Here is a 17,712-nt window from a genome sequence, read left to right on the forward strand (position 1 = left end):
AAGAAACCCTGGACTTGATTTTGGAAATCTCCGTATCACAAATCTCGGTATCTCACAAGCCATGTGCCTTATCAGAGTCTCTGATCTTGAGGAATGTCATCAAAAAGAGGTGACTGCCCATTGACCTGTGAGCTTGACTTGGCCACTCAGAGGCTCCCCACCCTCACCTCTGTCCTTGGACCGTGACTTTCCTGCTCCCAGAGGCTGTCCCAAGGACATAGCCTTGAGATTGTGACATGGTATTGAGAACATCTCATGGTATATGTGACTGAGCACAGTTAGAGCCTCTTTATAAACTTTTAAGATTTGGCCGGTAGGTGCAGGGATCCGTTCATCTTGCTGCTGCCCATGACAAGCCTTGCATGCATGTAAGTTGCCTTTGCTTATTAAAACCTCCATCTTCCAACCTGGAATGCCCTGCTCTCCCTGCACTCCAAGTGTGGGGGCCGGTTTCAGATTACATCTGGGAAGGTTGCAAACCAACAGATCTCACTGGTGTGAAATAGGAATATAAAGTTACTTCTCAGGATGGTACGTTTTTGGCAGTCTAAAAGTACAAAACAAAAAGCAAAAATGTGATTCCATCATACACAAGAGGTTCGTGATATTTCAATTTACTTTTTAGTAAGGCGTTATAGCAGTTAAGAAATCAAGCTCTAGGTCACAAATTAAGCCTTGAACCTGGGCTCTAGAACTTCTTAGCTGGGTGACAATGAGCAAATGCTATAATCTTTCTATACCTTAGTTACCTAATCTATAAAATGGTACTAAGTAAAGCACCCACCTTATGGGCTGTCATTTACTGGTTCATAAATAGTAAGAAAACCATGGGTATTCGTTATTGTATTGTCCTAGATGCTTTCACAGCAGTGACCTAGTCCATAGTTCATGTCATTCTTGAATTAAACAGCTCTTATTGTGCCCTGCTGTTCTTTAAGATGTATTATCTAGCCGGAGACAGACATCCGTAGTTACATCTGCTGCTCCTGAGACCATGGTCATAAACAGAATTGAACTCCTGAGTGCTCCTGCTTCTAGTGTTCTTTTTTTGTTTATCAAAGAGACCTTTGCTTTAGTTGTAAAATTTTCCATGTGAGCTGATTGAACTCACTGGCTTGGGAATCAGAGAGGTTGGTCCACTCCTGTTTCTGCTAACTTGCTGGTTGACCCTCTATAATCCGGTTAATTTCCCTAGGTCTCATCAAACTCTTTTGATAAACAAGATAGACAGGATTTACACTCGTAAACCCATTCAGTTTCCATTTCAAAGACTCTGTGGCTTCATCGACCTGAATTCTCTGAAAGCAAATTCATTTATTCCTGGAATTCCTCTACCACTCTTCACACATGGAAAGTATTCAACTAGCTCAAAAGAACACACAAATGTCAAGCACCTAGGATGTGCCTGACACCAGATATATACTTAATAAATTCTGGATATTTTCTGAAACAAACAACATTTTCCGTAATCAGTTCCTCAAACCAAGACATTCATCTGTCTCCCACGGAGTGGAAGTAACTCACACCTTTGTTAAATTCTGCAGTGGACCTAAAGGCTCCCACATTCCTTATGGATGCACATCGCTGTGCTTTGATTCATACTTAATTTCCTAAAATGGGAAGGGAGGATTAGTTGAATGAAGGGGCTGCTGTATAAAGAGCAACACATATATCTTCTTGGCTAATGTCTGTTCTTTTTCCAGTTATTAGAGTTAATGCCGTCACAGGAAGGGAGCAGAGTTGTTTTTCCCCCTTAGAACAACAGGGGGAATGTGCTGCAGATAAGAGGCTCTGGGGTGTTTGGGCTTTTGGAAGCGGAAATAGAATAGCTGTATACATGACAGCTTGATCTGGGAAGCCTGACAACCTTCCCCCTTCTCTCATCTTTTAATTCTGATTACTGCCAGCCTGAGATCTATCTATCAGTTCGGAATGCTCTTTACAAGAAAGGTTCCATTGTGAAGGAGGGGGGCTGGCCTTATTTTACCAGTAGAAGGCTATTATCTTGCAACAGCTGTTTACAGTTAACTGCAGCCCATACTTACAGCCTGAACGCTGGAGCCGTATTTAGTGCCTGTGGATTTGCGGTGAAGAGTCAGGCTTAACTCTTTCTTCCCCCTGGAGTTGATGACTTCAGTGGGGATTCGAGATGGAGAAGGTCTGTTAACAAAGAGCGTGGAAATAGATGGAGAGTTGCCCACTCAAGTGGAGTGAACAGTTCTTCCTAACAGTGCTAAGTCGTGAGGTGTTAGGAGATTTCAGGGATCTGTTGAGCACTTTGAAAGCATTATTTCAGTGAATTTTGACCTTCGGTGCTCTGATGTTCATAGGGTTGTGCCCATTTCATAGGAGGAGACGGAGGCTCAGGTAATGAGTGCTGGGATTCAAATCCACACCAATCTAGTTAGAGAGCCAGTGTGCTTACTCCCACATTATGTTGTTATCATGTTCCCCCTTATTCCAGAGACATCAGCTGAGGACATCCTATGTGCTCTGCACTGTGCTGCACTTTTAGGGATAGAAAGCTTCCACCCCAGAGGACTCTCAGGCTGGCCAGGAAGGTGAGCAAATACAGGTGATACACTGAAAATAAAAGCAGTAACAGCTCCAGAACTTCCCACTCTATCTAGGGTGGAGACAATAGATAAAGGCCTAGAGGAATTTAGGGAAGGGGCAGAGTTTACTCAAAAAAAACCAAAAAAAAAAAAAAAACCACCTAATTTCAAGAAGCAAACACAGCTGCAAAAAATATGGACTAGTGCACAGAGAGGCTGATTTAATCAGAGGATTGAGGGGGCCGGGGATACAACCAGAACCCCAGGAGCATCTTGGCTGCCCTGCCAGGAACTTAGACATGATTCTTCAGGAAATGAGCAACAAGGTAGTCAGATGTGTATTTTAGAAAGATCACTGGGGCTGCAGTGGGAAGATGTTTTGGAGGGAGCAAAGCAGAGAAGGGGAGAGTTAGGACAATTTGATGATCCAGGAAGAGGACAATAGCCAGGACAGTGGAAATGGGCAGAGGGGACTGGATTCAGGAGGTACACTGATGGTAAGAACAAATAAAATGGTGCTCTGCTTCCTTGCCTGGCTAAAGACTAAAAAGTGGTTAAATTTTCCAGCAGGAAGTTGGAAGGAACATTGCTCAAACCACTAACTCAACCCCAAATGACATACATTCCTGAGGGTTACAATGCTAATCAGTGGCATTTGGTGGTGGCGGGTGAGACTATGCCAACACACACACACACACACACACACACACACATACACTTTCATTTTCTCAGCACGTCTGGAATTTTTGTTCTCCTTTGTTTGACTCCAACATCTTTCCTGATGACAAAGAAAACCAAAGATCTTGCAATCCATTGTTAAGCACAAAGAGAGGCAAAGTCGGGGGTTGTTGGGGAAAAGTTGGCCGACTCCGAATTTTATTCTCTGCCGAGGTTCACAACAATTCACAGTGGGAGAGAGAGTCGCTTGCCAGAGGGCTCCATGTGACTGGGCTAAACTAGAAGAATATGTCAAGTTCAAGATGAAAAGACAGCCCTCGCAGTTGAAAACGGAGCTGGGAGCTAATGGAGCTGGGGAAGGGGGCCTTTACAAAGAAAAGTGCTTATTTGCAAACTCGTTTCTCTGCAGCAAATGCTCCCAGGACCTCTGGCAAAAGGAATTCCTGGACACAGGCCTTCCCATTGAGCCATTAGTGATCTGTGGTTAATTACCTCTCGCCAGGCTCCCTTCTGCAGCCAATCCGTGGGGCGGCTGCGGAGGTCTGGGGTGGAGGTTTCACCCTTTTAATTCCAACATTCAACAAAGTTAAAGTCTTACAACTGCAGAGCTAGAAGAAACCTTATTTCTCCTTCTGCTCTAAGTTCCTAATTGTTCCAGTGGCGGGAGTCATGGGTCAGACAAAGCAGGGAGAAAGGCAAGCCCTCTGTGGGAGGCCTGGGGGTCCGTGGGTGGGCCACGAGCAACGTGTGGCCGTCATGCTGTGAGGGTTTTCTAGGAGATCCTGTCACTCAGCAAGGACGATCTGCCCTCATTGTAGGAAGTGGAGTGTAAACTATCATTTAGGTCCAGATTTCACTGGCCCAAAGGGCTAAGGCCACTTCCAGCACTGCCGTTCTAGGCTCCCATTACTTTATATTAAAATAAAACAAACCTTTCCTGAAAAGAAAGTGCATGAGTCAGATTAGTCAGTGTTCTCCAAAGATAGGTGGATGGATAAATAGAGATTTATTTTGAGGAATTAGCTGATGTGATGGTAGGTGCTGGAAAATCTGAAATTTATAGGGCAGGCTGGCAGGCTAGAGATTCGGGTCAGAGTTGATATTGCGATCTTGAGAATTCCTTCATCACTGGGAAACCTCTCTTTGCTCTTCAGGTCTTCAACTGATTGGATGAGGCCCACTTACATTATGGAGGGTAATTGGCTTTACGTGAACTCCACTGATTTAAGTGTTAATTACATCTTTAAACACATACCTGTGTTTGACAAAACAACTGAGCGCCACAGTCTAGCTAAGTTGACATAAAATTAACCATCGTAGAAGGTATTCCAACAGTGTGCAAATGTGTCAACAGTCTGCATTGGGAGATCCTTGGGATACAGTCCCTGTCCAGGGATTTTTATTCTTCCTTCCCTGACTAGGGCTGAATACATGCCATTTTAGATCTACCTGAAGCCCCACCCATCTCTTCATCCTGAATGCTAGCATTCTACCCATTCCAAAGGTAAACGTAAATCATAAGACAAGTGAAACTCAGGACTCTGCTTCTAGATCACGGCTCTAATAACTGGCATGAGTCCTTGGCAGGGGATTGTGGAGGAGTTTAGAAACCATAGGGTTGTGTGGTGACTTTTATCTCCATGATTTATTCATTCCATAACTGAAAGCCTTTATCTTCCCTTCACCCATTGACCCAGCCCCCTCTCCTTTCCCCTATAGCAACCATCAGTTTGTTCTCTGTATTTATGGGTCTGTTTCTGCTTTTTGTTTATTCATTTGTTTTCTATATTCCACATATAAGTGAAATCATATAATATTTGTCTTTCTCTTTCTGACTTATTTCATTCATGTAGCCTGATACCCACTAGGTCCATCTATGTGGTTGCAAATAGCAAGATCTCATCCATTTTATGGCTTAGTAATATTCCATCGCATATGTATGGTGCTTTTTTTTTTTTTTTTTTTTTTTGGAGAGGGAATCCCAAGCTCAGCGTGGAGCCTGACACGGGGCTCAATCTCACAACCCTGAAATCACACAACCTTGAAACGCTGAGCTGAAATCAAGAGTCAGATGCTTGACTGACTGGGCCACCCAGACACCCCATACCACACCGTCTTTATTCATTCATCTATCAGTGGACACTTGGGTTGCTTCCATATTTTGAGTATTGTAAATAGTGCTGCACTAAATATAAGGGTGCATGTATCTCTTTGAATTTGTGTTTTTGTTTTCTTTAGGTGAATACCCAGTACTGGAATTACTGGGTCATATGGTATTCTATTTTTAATTTTTTGAGGAACTGACATTGTTTTTTTTACACAGCGGCTGCACCACTTTGCATTCCCACCAACAGTGCATGAGGGTTCCTTTTTCCCCACATCTTCTTTAACACCTGTTATTTCTGGTCATTTGGAATTTAGCGATTCTGACAGGTGTAACCTGGTATCTCTTTGTGGTTTGGATTTGTGTTTCCCAGATGATTAGTAGTGTTGAACATCTTTTCATGTGTGTGTTGCATATCAGCTTGTCTTTTTTGTAAAAAATGTCTATTCAGGTCTTCTGCCCATTTTTAAGTTGGATTGTTGGGGTTTTTTGGTATTGAGTTATATAAGTTCTTTATTTATTTTGTATATTAGCCCATTATTGAATATAACATTTGACTTTCTTCTCCCATTCAGTAGGTTGCCTTTGATTTTGTTGATGGTTCCTTTCACTGTGCAAAAGCCCTCCCCCGCCCCCCCCGGTGCACTCCCAATAGTTTGTTTTTGCTTTCGTTTCCCTTGCCTGAGAAGACCTATCTAGAAAAATGCTGCTAAGGTCAATGTCAAAGAAATAACTGCCAATGTTCTTCTGAGCGTTTTATGGTTTCATGTCTTACATTTAGGTCTTTAACCCATTTTGAGTTTATTTTTGTGTATGGTGTAAGAAAGTGGTCCAGTTTTATTCCTTTGCATGTTGCTGTCCAGTTTCCCCAGCACTGTTTATTGAAGAGACCGTCTTTTCCCCATTGTATATTTTGCCTCCTTTGTCATAGATTAACCATATGAATATGGTTTTATTTCTGGTCCATCTATTCTCTTCTATTGATCGATGTGTCTATTTTCATACCAGTACTGTACTATTTTGATTACTACAGCGTTGTAGTATATCTTAAAGTTTGGAATTGTGATAACTCTGTATTTGTTGTTCTTTTTCAAGATTGTTTTTGCTGTTCAGGGTCTTTTATGGTTCCATACAAATTTTAATATTATTTTGTTCTAGTTCTTTGAGAAATGCTGTCGGTATTTTCATCATGATTGCATTGAATATGTAGAGTGCTTTAGGTAGTGTGGACATTTTTAACAATATTCTTCTAATCCATGAGCATGAACTATCTTTCTACTTGTTTGTGTCATCTTTAATTTCTTTCATCAATGTTCTATAGTTTTCACCATACAGGTCCTTCACTTCCTAGCTTAAGTTTATTCCTAGATATTTTATTCTCTTGGTGAAATTGTAAATGGGACTATTTTCCTAATTTCTCTTTCTGCTAATTTGTTATTAGTGTATAGAAATGTAAATGCAAATTAGTGTATATTTTGTATCCTGCAACTCTAATGAATTGATTTATTCTAATAGTTTTTGGAGAACTCATTAGAGTTTTCTATGTATAGTATCATGTTAACTGCAAATAGTGAGAGTTTAACTTCTTCCTTACCAATTTGGATGCCTTTTATTTCTTGTTCTTGTCTGATTGCTGTGGCTACAACTTCCAGTGCTATATTGAATAAAAATGGTGAGAGTGGACAACCTTGTCTTGTTCCTGATCTTAGAGGGAAAGTTCTCAGTTCTTCACCATTGAGTATGATGTTATCTGTGGGTTTTTAATATATGGCCTTTATCATGTTGAAGTGTGTTCTCTCTAAACCTACTTGGTTGAGAATTTTTATCATGAATGTATGTTGAATTTTGTCAAATGCTTTTTCTGCATCTATTTGGGATGTTCATACGATTTTTATAAATCCTTTTTTGATGTGTTATATCGTGTCAATTGATGGGTGACTATCAAACCATCCTTGTATCCCCAGAATAAGTCCCACTTGATTGTGGTGAATGATACTTTTAATGTATTGTCGAATTTGGTTTGCTTATATTTGCTGAGGTATTTTGCATCTGTGCTCAGCAGGGATATTGGCATGTAGTTTTCTCTTTTTGTATCTTCTGTTTTGTGGTGTCTGTCTGGTTTTGCAGTCAAGGTAATGCTGGTCTTATAGAATGTATTTGGAAACTGTCCTTCCTCCTCTATTTTTTTGGGAATAGTTTGAAGAGAATAGGTATTAACTCTTCTTTAAATTTTTGGTAGAATTCACTTGTGAAGCCATCTGGTCCTGGACTTGTGTTTGTTGGGAGTCTTTTTTTTTTTTTTTTTTTTTTAATGAACGTTTCATTTCATTGCTGTTGTTGATGCTCTTTATGTTCTTTATTTTTTTAAACCAAGAGACAACACAAGGGGAGGAAAGGTCTGGGAAGAAACTAATTTAAAATAAAATCAAAATGTTAGAGCTAAAAAATTACTCTTATTCTTAAAAAAAATATGTATCTATATCTATATCTGTGAGATATATATCACTCTCTCATATTTTTTCCATACTGCTTTTGGCCTGAAGATCAGCTTAGGTAAGAGGAGGGGCAGCCTGCCCCTCGATTGGGAACAAAGATCCATACTGGGGTTTTTCAGACCTTTAGTGAGCATATTCTGAGAATCCCTATTTTTTTTCTCTTTTCCTAAGAAGGGGTCATGTTTGTAAATACAGGTGGAAAGTCATGGTATAGGTCCTTGACTCAGATAAAGGGTACATCCTGAGAAATGCCTCTAAAAATTCACATTCATGAATGCCTCAGTAGCATACAATTTACTCCCACATAATTCAGTAAAACATAGCTAACACTTGGAGTGACCCAACTCAGTCTTTAATAAGATCATTCATTATTACATGATGAGAAGAAAAAACCACTTGAGTTTTGGGTGTCCGTAGCTGGGTTTAGGGACATTTGCAGGTTGAAAGGGTCATGTGATTCTGCCAATTTCCCAGTAAGTATTTATGCACAGGCTTCAGAGAAATGGCAAACTATAGACCATGGGGCCTCATAAGAATGATCAAAATCTAATTTCCCTTAGTCAATGCCAAATATGTAAGACCTCTCAGATGCCTTCTGATAGGCATGCCCACTGGCTAACGCTGCCCTCAAATTGTGCTTCTCTCTTTGTAGCACTCCTTGCCATTGTGGCGAATAAATTGCTGGTTCGTTTGTTTAATATTTGATGGTCTTCCTCCTCTCTTGTGCAGCAGATTTCGTAAGGGCACAATCTGAGCCTAGTGTAATGATTGACATAACACTAGGTAAACTATAGCTTGATGAACACTAATCAAATGAATGACTGTATTGACCAACCAACCAGTAGCCAAGGTACTACATTCCTCTAGCGTGATTCACATGGTCACATCTACTTCCAGTTACCATAGATACAAATAGAACCTTACTTTTCCCTCTCTTTCTCCTTTCTGTTTTTGGAGTATAGACTTTGATAACTTGCTCCATACTTTCAGGAATATTTAGAGGCTACCACAAATTTGAGGCTGCCACCATTTTCTGGTACCACTACTCCCCATGAGATTAATTCTTGAAAAAGGATCATCATGTCAGTGCTTGTCAAATAACCATCTTCTGTCTTCCTTTCCTATAAGTTCCTGCAAAGCTCGAGGAAAATCTGGTGTGTTTGTGTTTCTTCCACATTTGGTTTGGTTTTTCAAAACGAACGTGTCTGGGAGCATACTTAAGTGGAAGACATTAGTCCAAATGCTCTGTAACTTTATTTCCCTCTGTTAATTTGTTGTGCTCATCCCTAGCCGCTTTCCACCATGCCCTGAGTCCCCCAGCCCACCACTGCATAGAGATGCGCATAGAGAAGTGATAATTAGGTATCAGGCCATGAGGAAAGTGCTGAGAATCCATGGAGAACAAGACAGACATGGTCTCAGCCCTCATGAATATACAGTCATTAAAAGATAGACTGAGGCATATTAGAAATTTTAAGAGTTTATTTGACCAAAAACCAATTCAAATGAGGCACCGTCAAACTGAAAGTGGTTAGGAGCACACTGCTGACAGGAGTCAGGGGACAGACTTGGACAGAGAAAGTGCAGCAGCAAAGAAAGGAAATTACGTGGTTGGCTACAGTGTAAAGCCTAGTTGGGCCGTTTGTGATTGGTTGTCCTTAGCATTTCAATTTTGTAACTTCGAGGCATTTACAGGCTTAGATTTTGGTTTGCTTACTTAGTCCTCCATGGATTAGGGACTCATCAGTCTCATGGCCTCCTTGTTTAATTAATTTAACACACTGGATTGGAGAAGGCAGGCATTAAACAAGTGTGTTGAGTATAATGCAAGTTAACAAAGAATTTTAAAAGTGTGATGAGAGCATAAACATAAGAATTTAACTGAGTCTCCTGTGTCAGGACAGGCCAACTGAGGAACATGACATGTAAGCAGGGAATTGAAAGAAATGGGTAGAAGTTAGTCAGTGACCAGAGCTGGGCTGGGAACACTGTTACAGGCAGAAGGAAGAATGGTTAAGAAGACCCAGTGTTGAAAAAGAACATGTTGTATTCAAGAAAATGAAAGAAGCCAGAACATTGGCAGAGAGGGAAGAGTTCTCCCACCATAACATACATATAAATTTGTGCCCTTCTATCTTCTTTATGTTTGCTTTCTCAATCTAGTGCATACTTGGTTCAATATTAATGTTCTAAAAGCTTGCCCAATGTCTCCCCTTATAGAATTACTTCTTCCTTGACAACTTTTCATTCAAACTCTTCCATGGTGCTCATTCAGTCACTATTCTGCTATGTGATTAATTCTTCTGACATGGTGGTGACCTCCATACACCTTATTCCCTGGATTTACACAGTGGCTGGTGCAGACAGAAACTCAGTGCCTTTCCCAAAAGTGAATTAAATTGTTTGATTCATCAACATTCATCAGGCAGAATACCCCCAGAAAACATCTCGTTCACAGTACCACCTAATACTGGAACACTCTCTTCAGCATTTCTAACTGACAACAGGCTTTCTAGCTAATTATTGCTTTAAGAAAGCCCAGAGAGGACAATGAATGTAAGCTTCTGAGTTTGGAAATATCTATAAGAGAACAGATTGGGAGAAAGGTTTAACTTGGGTAAGATTAATAGTCCAATCTTAAAAATCATTAAGAAGATGTGAAGGAGGAATGAACTTTGAATAAATAAAGCCATATCTAATGAAACGTTTTTTGATCTCAAAGTCAAGTTAGGAGCAAAGGAAATGACATCGGGTTTATAAACATCATAGAATCATGGATATCATGAGCAGGAAAACCTGTCATAGTAAGATGTGGCCGTAAGAATTAGGTTGGCACTGAAGATCTGAGAATATTCTAGGTGTTGCTGGGCTGTAGACTCAGAAATGTTGAATTCCTGCTTGTTCCTCAGACCCAGCTTACACCTCTTCAGCTGCCCTGGTCTCTGGGCCCCTGTACTCTTTTCTCATTGACAGCCCAACCCTACGGTCCCTTCCGCACTTGTTTTTCTTTGGGCTTGGAGTCCCTAGCATAGAACAATAGGAGCACAAGGGCACGTGTGGCATCACAATGATAACAGTAAAAAACGACAGCTGCAGCGGCAACAATAATGATGCAATATTTTTTTAAAAATCTCTTCACTTCTATGAGCTGCCCTTTCTCTCTTTCTAACACGCAGATCGTAACATTCATCCTGAATTTAGAGGGTGTTGGCAGCAAGGGGTTTAAACTGTAGTGAGTACACACAAAGGGTCACTGGAAGTAAAAGGGAGCATCATGTCATGATAGGAAAGCATCAGTTTCTACACAGATCACCTTGGCAGACCTACCTTCATTTACATTCATTCATTTATTCAATCATTTGTTCATTCATCAGCAAATGTTTATTCCACGACTGAAAAAATCTATCGTTAATATACCGTATTTGCTACTTACCACCAAACATGGCATCTAGAATCGTCAAGATGAGAAACTTTGATTGCGAGTCAAAGCATACAGCCTTTTGATTTAGAGCTTGTGTTTGAAATCACAGTGTATTTGCTATTTCATATGACCTTGCAAAAAGGAATTTTCCATTTGGCAGTCCTGGGGCATCTTGTTGTATCTCAGTGTCTATAGCTCAGAAATGCAGCGGTCTGGTTTTTTTTTTTTTAATGGTGCCCCCCTGGAGCCACCCAGTGGGAATTTGAGCTTTGACAAATAGCTTATATTTTATCTCAGACCGTCCCAAACCTACCTTCTAAATTGCTGGTCTTACATCCACAAATATTTCTGAAATGTGGTAACAAACAATCAGAAATGTGATTTTATTTATATGGACACTGTACTGGACCTTGAGCATGTCATCCTAAACAAGGGAGGCCCGGCACCTGTTCTCTTGCAGCTTGAAGTCTATAAGGGAAGACAAATGTTATGCAAGAAACCACAGTGAAATCTGATGAATGTTCAAGTAGGGGAAGAATACAGGGATATGCAGACAAATAACAGAACCTAACACCATGGTAGGGGTCAGTGACATTTCATAAATATTTATGAGTGCGTAATCTTTAGTAATTCAAAGGCAGAGGTGGGGTTAGGCGAGGAAGCAGTGGGGACCAGGGAGATAACTGTGCTCCAGTTAGCACAGCCAGATGGCATTTTCAGTGTGGCACCGAAGGCCTAGTGGTGAATGCCATATGCTAGGGTTCAAATCCTACCTCTGTAACTGACTATGTGACCCTGGGCGGGTTACATAACCTTACTGTGGCTCAATTTCCTCATTTGCGAAATGTAAAAATACAATGCCCAATCTTGTGGCATTATTTTGATACTCAAATTGATATATAAAAAGCTCTGAGAAGACTGCACAGCTCATAGCGAGAGGTCCATAAATGTTAGCAATTATGATCATGATTATAATCATGATTATTCTACTGTTACTAACTTAGCAAGTTCAAAAGAGGCAAACAAACTCCCAGAGCCTCAAGGTCCTCAGCCACAAAATGGGAATACTAATACCTTCATTGCAGGGGCATTAATAACTAAAATGCTAAAGGCAAAGCATGTATATCTTCTAGGCATCCTGTAGATGGTTAACAGATGCTACCTGGTTTTCATAGAAATAGCCCAAATATCTTGGAATGCCTTAGCCTTGACCTTGGACCTGGCTGCTCTTGACAGGCTATGTCCATGTGTTTGTCCTTATAGGTCTTCCTCCTCCAGGTCTGCCTAAGGCAGCAAAGGTCTTGTAGAGGACAAGTCAGGTGTCCCTCACCCAGACAGAAAGATGGGCCACCCTTGAAGTCTTCCTTGCCTGGCAAGGGCCATGTTAGTGAGCCCAACACTACCTGATGACTACATGCTTATTTTGTAAGTTGTTTAATATTGGTGCTTCAGACGTCCCCAGCTCTGAACAATTTTCCATGTCTTGCTCTGAGTGTCACACTCAGTGGGGGAAAGGTCAGCAACAAAGAGGAGGTGGACACAACGAGGAAACTCTTGTGCCAACACCTGTCAAAGAGAGATGCAATGACCTTTCAATGGCTCCCCTTGGGCTCTCCTTGATGCAAATCTGGGAGGCAGAAGACGGGCCTGCTCTCTGTAAAAAGAATCCATCACCCAGCCATTTCCCCAGGTCCCATTAAAATGCTGACACCATTAATCTGCACTACTTTACTTCTCATTATGCGGAAATGTGCTCTTGATCAAAAGTCCCCTTGCGTAGCAGCCTGATTCATCACCAATAGCTATGGGCCACACACCAGAAATTCATAATCGGTTGACATTATCCACCCAAATCATTCCCACGGTTTGAAAGCCCAAAACCATACCTGTCATTGGGAAGAGGCTGCCACATAGGACGCAGCCTGCAAACATCTGCAGAGAATGCGGGCAGTTAATGCAAGAAGACTACCTTTGCGGGAGTGTTAAATGAAGGAACAAACTATCTCCCCTGTCCATGTTTGGTTCATCTATTTTCTGAGAACTCACCCACATTGACCCCATGTGGGAACTAAACAGGCTAAACAGGAGGCAAAAAGGACCTAGGATAGGGAGATGAGACTCAGGGACACAAAGGTACTAGCTCGGGGACACAAAGCCAGACATTTCTACTATGAGGCTCACACTTCTGAGAGCAGTACCCTTCCTCCAACACCCAGATTTGAGGGTGCCACTCAGTAGTATGTGAGCTTGGTCCAGTCACTTCCATTCTACCCTCACTTCCTTATTCTGTCTCTCACTGCCTCACGTAAGAGTGACTTGGATTAACAGACCGTGAGTTGCAAATGTGTTAAGACTGAGTCTGTTCTCTGGATGATAATCTCTCAATTGACCAGCACATTTCTTGCAAGAAATGGAGTCCTAATCAAGCTTGTTGAAGAGCTAATAGCCCCTCTTATGTATCTGCACCCATATATGTGTGTGTGTATATAAGCACATAGATACACACATACACTCTCTCCTTGTGTGTGTGTGTGTGTGTGTGTGTGTGTGTGTATGAATTTCATATAAATCTACAAGTGGAACAAAATAGGTTGTCACAGAATATCCACATCTAACAACATTATTGGATATTGAACAATTATTCCCCCAAATCGCTGTACCAATTTATTAGCATCATCAATATATGGAATCATATACTTGACCTCAAAAAAATAAAGATGAGAAATTATATAGGTCACATTTCCTAATCACAATCCAATGAAACTCGAAATAATTACCAAAAAAAAAATTTACCTGAAAATTTAAAAGAGGACTAGATAATTGAATTTTAAACCTAGGAAGCAAGTAACGAGGTAAAGTGTTGCATACTAAAACCTACAGGAGTTAACACAAAACTGTACTCGGGGGAAAATGTAGAGCCACAAATTAAACTCATAAATTTTAAAAGGCATTCATTTCAGAACCAAAGAATAAGAACAAATTAAGAAATGGGATACTCAATAAACCAGAAAAAAGAAACAAAAGGAAGGAGGAATTAATAAAGTCTATAGTTAATAAAATTTTAGAAGTAGCAATGACAAACCCAAAATCTGTTTCCTTAAAAGACCAATAAAATAGATCAAGAGTTTTGTTTAGGAGAGATAAAGACAGAAACAGAAAGAAATATGAAAGATTCTGAGGAAGAAGACCTGACTGCAAACAGGAGATGCGAAGAATGAAAGGGACCATACCTACAATCTTATGACATCAGTTGGAAAACTTCAGGGAAATATGTGATTTCTTAGAAAAATAAATGGCCGAAATTGAACCAGGAAGGAAAAAAATAGAATATTACTCTAAATGATATTAGGTAATTAAAATTTATTACTGAAAAAGGCAACAAGACAGACTAGTACAAAGTTGACTTTCATCCATCATTCATAAAGTAACCAACTCAAATGTTACAGTAGCTAGTTCCAACCATAGCAGAAAATGGGAAACTAACCAGTTTTACATGCAGTCAGAAAAACACCAAAATGTAATGAAGATAATATAAAAAATAGAGTACTTTCACTTATGAATATATAAGCACAAGTAGTATAAAAAATGTCAACAAATCGATCCAGTGATATACCAAAGACTAACACCTATGGGAAGCGGCAAAGGTGGCAAGGGTTCATTTCAACTCCTAGGAAAAGAATGGATTATTTCAAAATGGCATTGGCACAACTGGCTATCCATCTGTAAGAAAACATCTAAAACTGTATACAAAAATATATACCATAAATCCTTAAAAGTAAAAATAAAATCCTATATAAAAACCAGTAAATAAACATACAAAATATAGGAGGTGGGGACACTTCTTGACCAAATCTGAGAACCCAGAAACTTTAATACAAAATATGGTCAACGCACCTGGCTGGCACAGTAGCTTAAGCATCTGCCTCTTGGTTTGGGCTCAGGTGGTGATCTTGGGGTCCTGAGATCAAGCCCTGTGTTGGGCTCCATGCTGTGTAGAGTTGGCTTGAGATTCTCTCTCCTCTCCCTCTGCCCCTCCTGTTCATGCTTGCGCTCTCTCTCTCTCTCTCTCTCTCTCAAATAAGTAAATACATCTTAAAGAAAAAATAAAATATGGTCACATTAGTTCAGGTAAAAATTGAAAGGAAATTTTATAGCACAATATAGTGTATACAAAGTTAATATGAAAAGAATACTTCCCTGTATTGCCTCTGTATTGCAAACAACACTGGGGTTATATTATACTATTCAAAGTAACCATATATATTGACAAAAGAAACTCCAAGGGAAAAACGTGTGAGGGTATAAATAAATAACACACGAGAGCAAATCAGAACAGCTCGCAAACATTTAAACATGTCCAAAGTCAGAATCAGAGGCATGCAAATTAAACTAACATCCAAGTAATAATTTATACCTATGAATGGTAATTTTTTAAAATTTAAAAACAGCTATTGTCAGGGATACAGGAAAATGGGTACTCATAAATTACTCGTGGAAATCAGACTTGTTAACTTCTATTATGAACAACCTGACAACGTTTGTTAAACCTAGAAATACACCTAATCCACAATCCAGCAATACCAGTCTTGGGAATTTGTTCTGTAGAAATAGAGCTCCAGGGTGGCAAGATATTTGTGTAATAATATTTTGAATATTATATTTGTGTATTTGGAATCAAAGTGAATGTTAATATATTTGAAATAATGGTGAATGGATGTACACGCATATATACACATAGACATTAAAATTATATAATCGTGTCCAGAAAGGCAGTCACATAGTACATATTTTTCTGCACTGTGCTTTTCTAGTCCAACAGTATCTCATGGATGTCTTGTCAAACTAAAAGGTATGCCTCTAACTCGTATTAATTCTGCAGATTATTTTTTGATGTGGGAAGATAATTTAGTGAACATTCCCACAGACTTGGGTGGCTTCACTGATGAACTCTACCAAATGTTTAAAAAAGAATGCATATTAATTTGTAGCAACTCTTCAAAGAAATTGAAGAGGAGTGAACGCTTTCCAATAAATTCTTTGAGGCCAGTATTACCCTGATACCAAAATCAGACAAAGACTTTATAAGAAAATGATAGGCCAATATTTTTCTTTTTTTAAGATTTTTTAAATTTATTTGACAGAGAGAGACAGCCAGCGAGAGAGGGAACACAAGCAGGGGGAGTGGGAGAGGAAGAAGCAGGCTCCTAGCAGAGGAGCCCGATGCGGGGCTCGATCCCAGGACTCTGGGATCACGCTCCTGAGCTGAAGGCAGATGCTTAATGACTGCGCCATCCAGGTGCCCCGAGAGGCCAATATTTCTGATCAACATAGATGAAAAATTCCTCAACAAAATGCTAGCAGACCAAACTTAGCAACATATATAAAGAATTACACACCAGGGCACCTGGATGGCTCAGTTGGTTAAGCGTCCAATTCTTGATTTTTGGCTCAGTTCATGATCTCTGGGTTGTGAGACTGAGCCCCACATCCAGCTTAAGATTCTATCCCTCTGCACCTCCCCCTCCAAAACAGAATTATACACCATGACCAAGTGGAATTTATCCCCAAATACAACTTTGATTTACCATCTGAATGCAAATTAATGCAACACACTATATTAATAAAGGATAGAAAAACATCTCAGATGCAGAAAAAGCACTTGACAAAATCTAACACACTTTCATGATGAAAACTCTCAACAAACTAAGAACAGGAGATGATTTCCTCAACCTGATAAGGGATATCTACGAAAAATGCACAGCTAACATTACACTTAGTGGTGAAGGACCAGATGCTTTGCTTCCTTAAGATCAAAAATAAGGCAAGGATAACTCCTCTCATCACTTCTATTCTACATTCACAGTTCTAGTCAGGGACCTAGCTAGGGCTTTTAGATAAGAAAAAGAAAAAGCATCCAGATTGGGTAGGAAGAAGTAAAACTGTCTCTTTTTCGAAGGTATCACGTTCTTATACATAGAAAATACTGAGGAATTCACTTTAAATAAAAACCTATTAGAACTAATAAAAGGGGGCACCTGGGTGGGTCAGTTGGTTAAGCGTCTGCCTTGGCTCAGATCATGATCTTAGGGTCCTGGGATCTAGCCCTGCCTAGAGCTCCCTGCTTGGTAGGGTGTCTGCTTCTCCCTCTTCTCTGCCTCTCCCCCTGCCCCTGCTCTCTCTGTCTCTCTCTCAAATAAATAAATAAATAAAATCTTTAAAGAAAGAACTAATAAGAGTTTAGCAAGGTTACAGGACACAGCAATATACATTATATCTCTATGCCCTAGAAATGAAATATCTAAAAATGAAATTAAGAAAACAATTCCAATTATAACATCAGAAAGAAAATAAGAACAAATTTAACCAGAAAAAAAAGTGCAAAGCTTATACCCTGAAATTTACAAATATTATGAATAGAAATAGAAAAAAAAAATCAACATAAATCGAGAGTTATCCCCT

Source organism: Ursus arctos, unplaced genomic scaffold (assembly GCF_023065955.2).
Source record: "Ursus arctos isolate Adak ecotype North America unplaced genomic scaffold, UrsArc2.0 scaffold_19, whole genome shotgun sequence".
NCBI lineage: Eukaryota > Metazoa > Chordata > Mammalia > Carnivora > Ursidae > Ursus > Ursus arctos.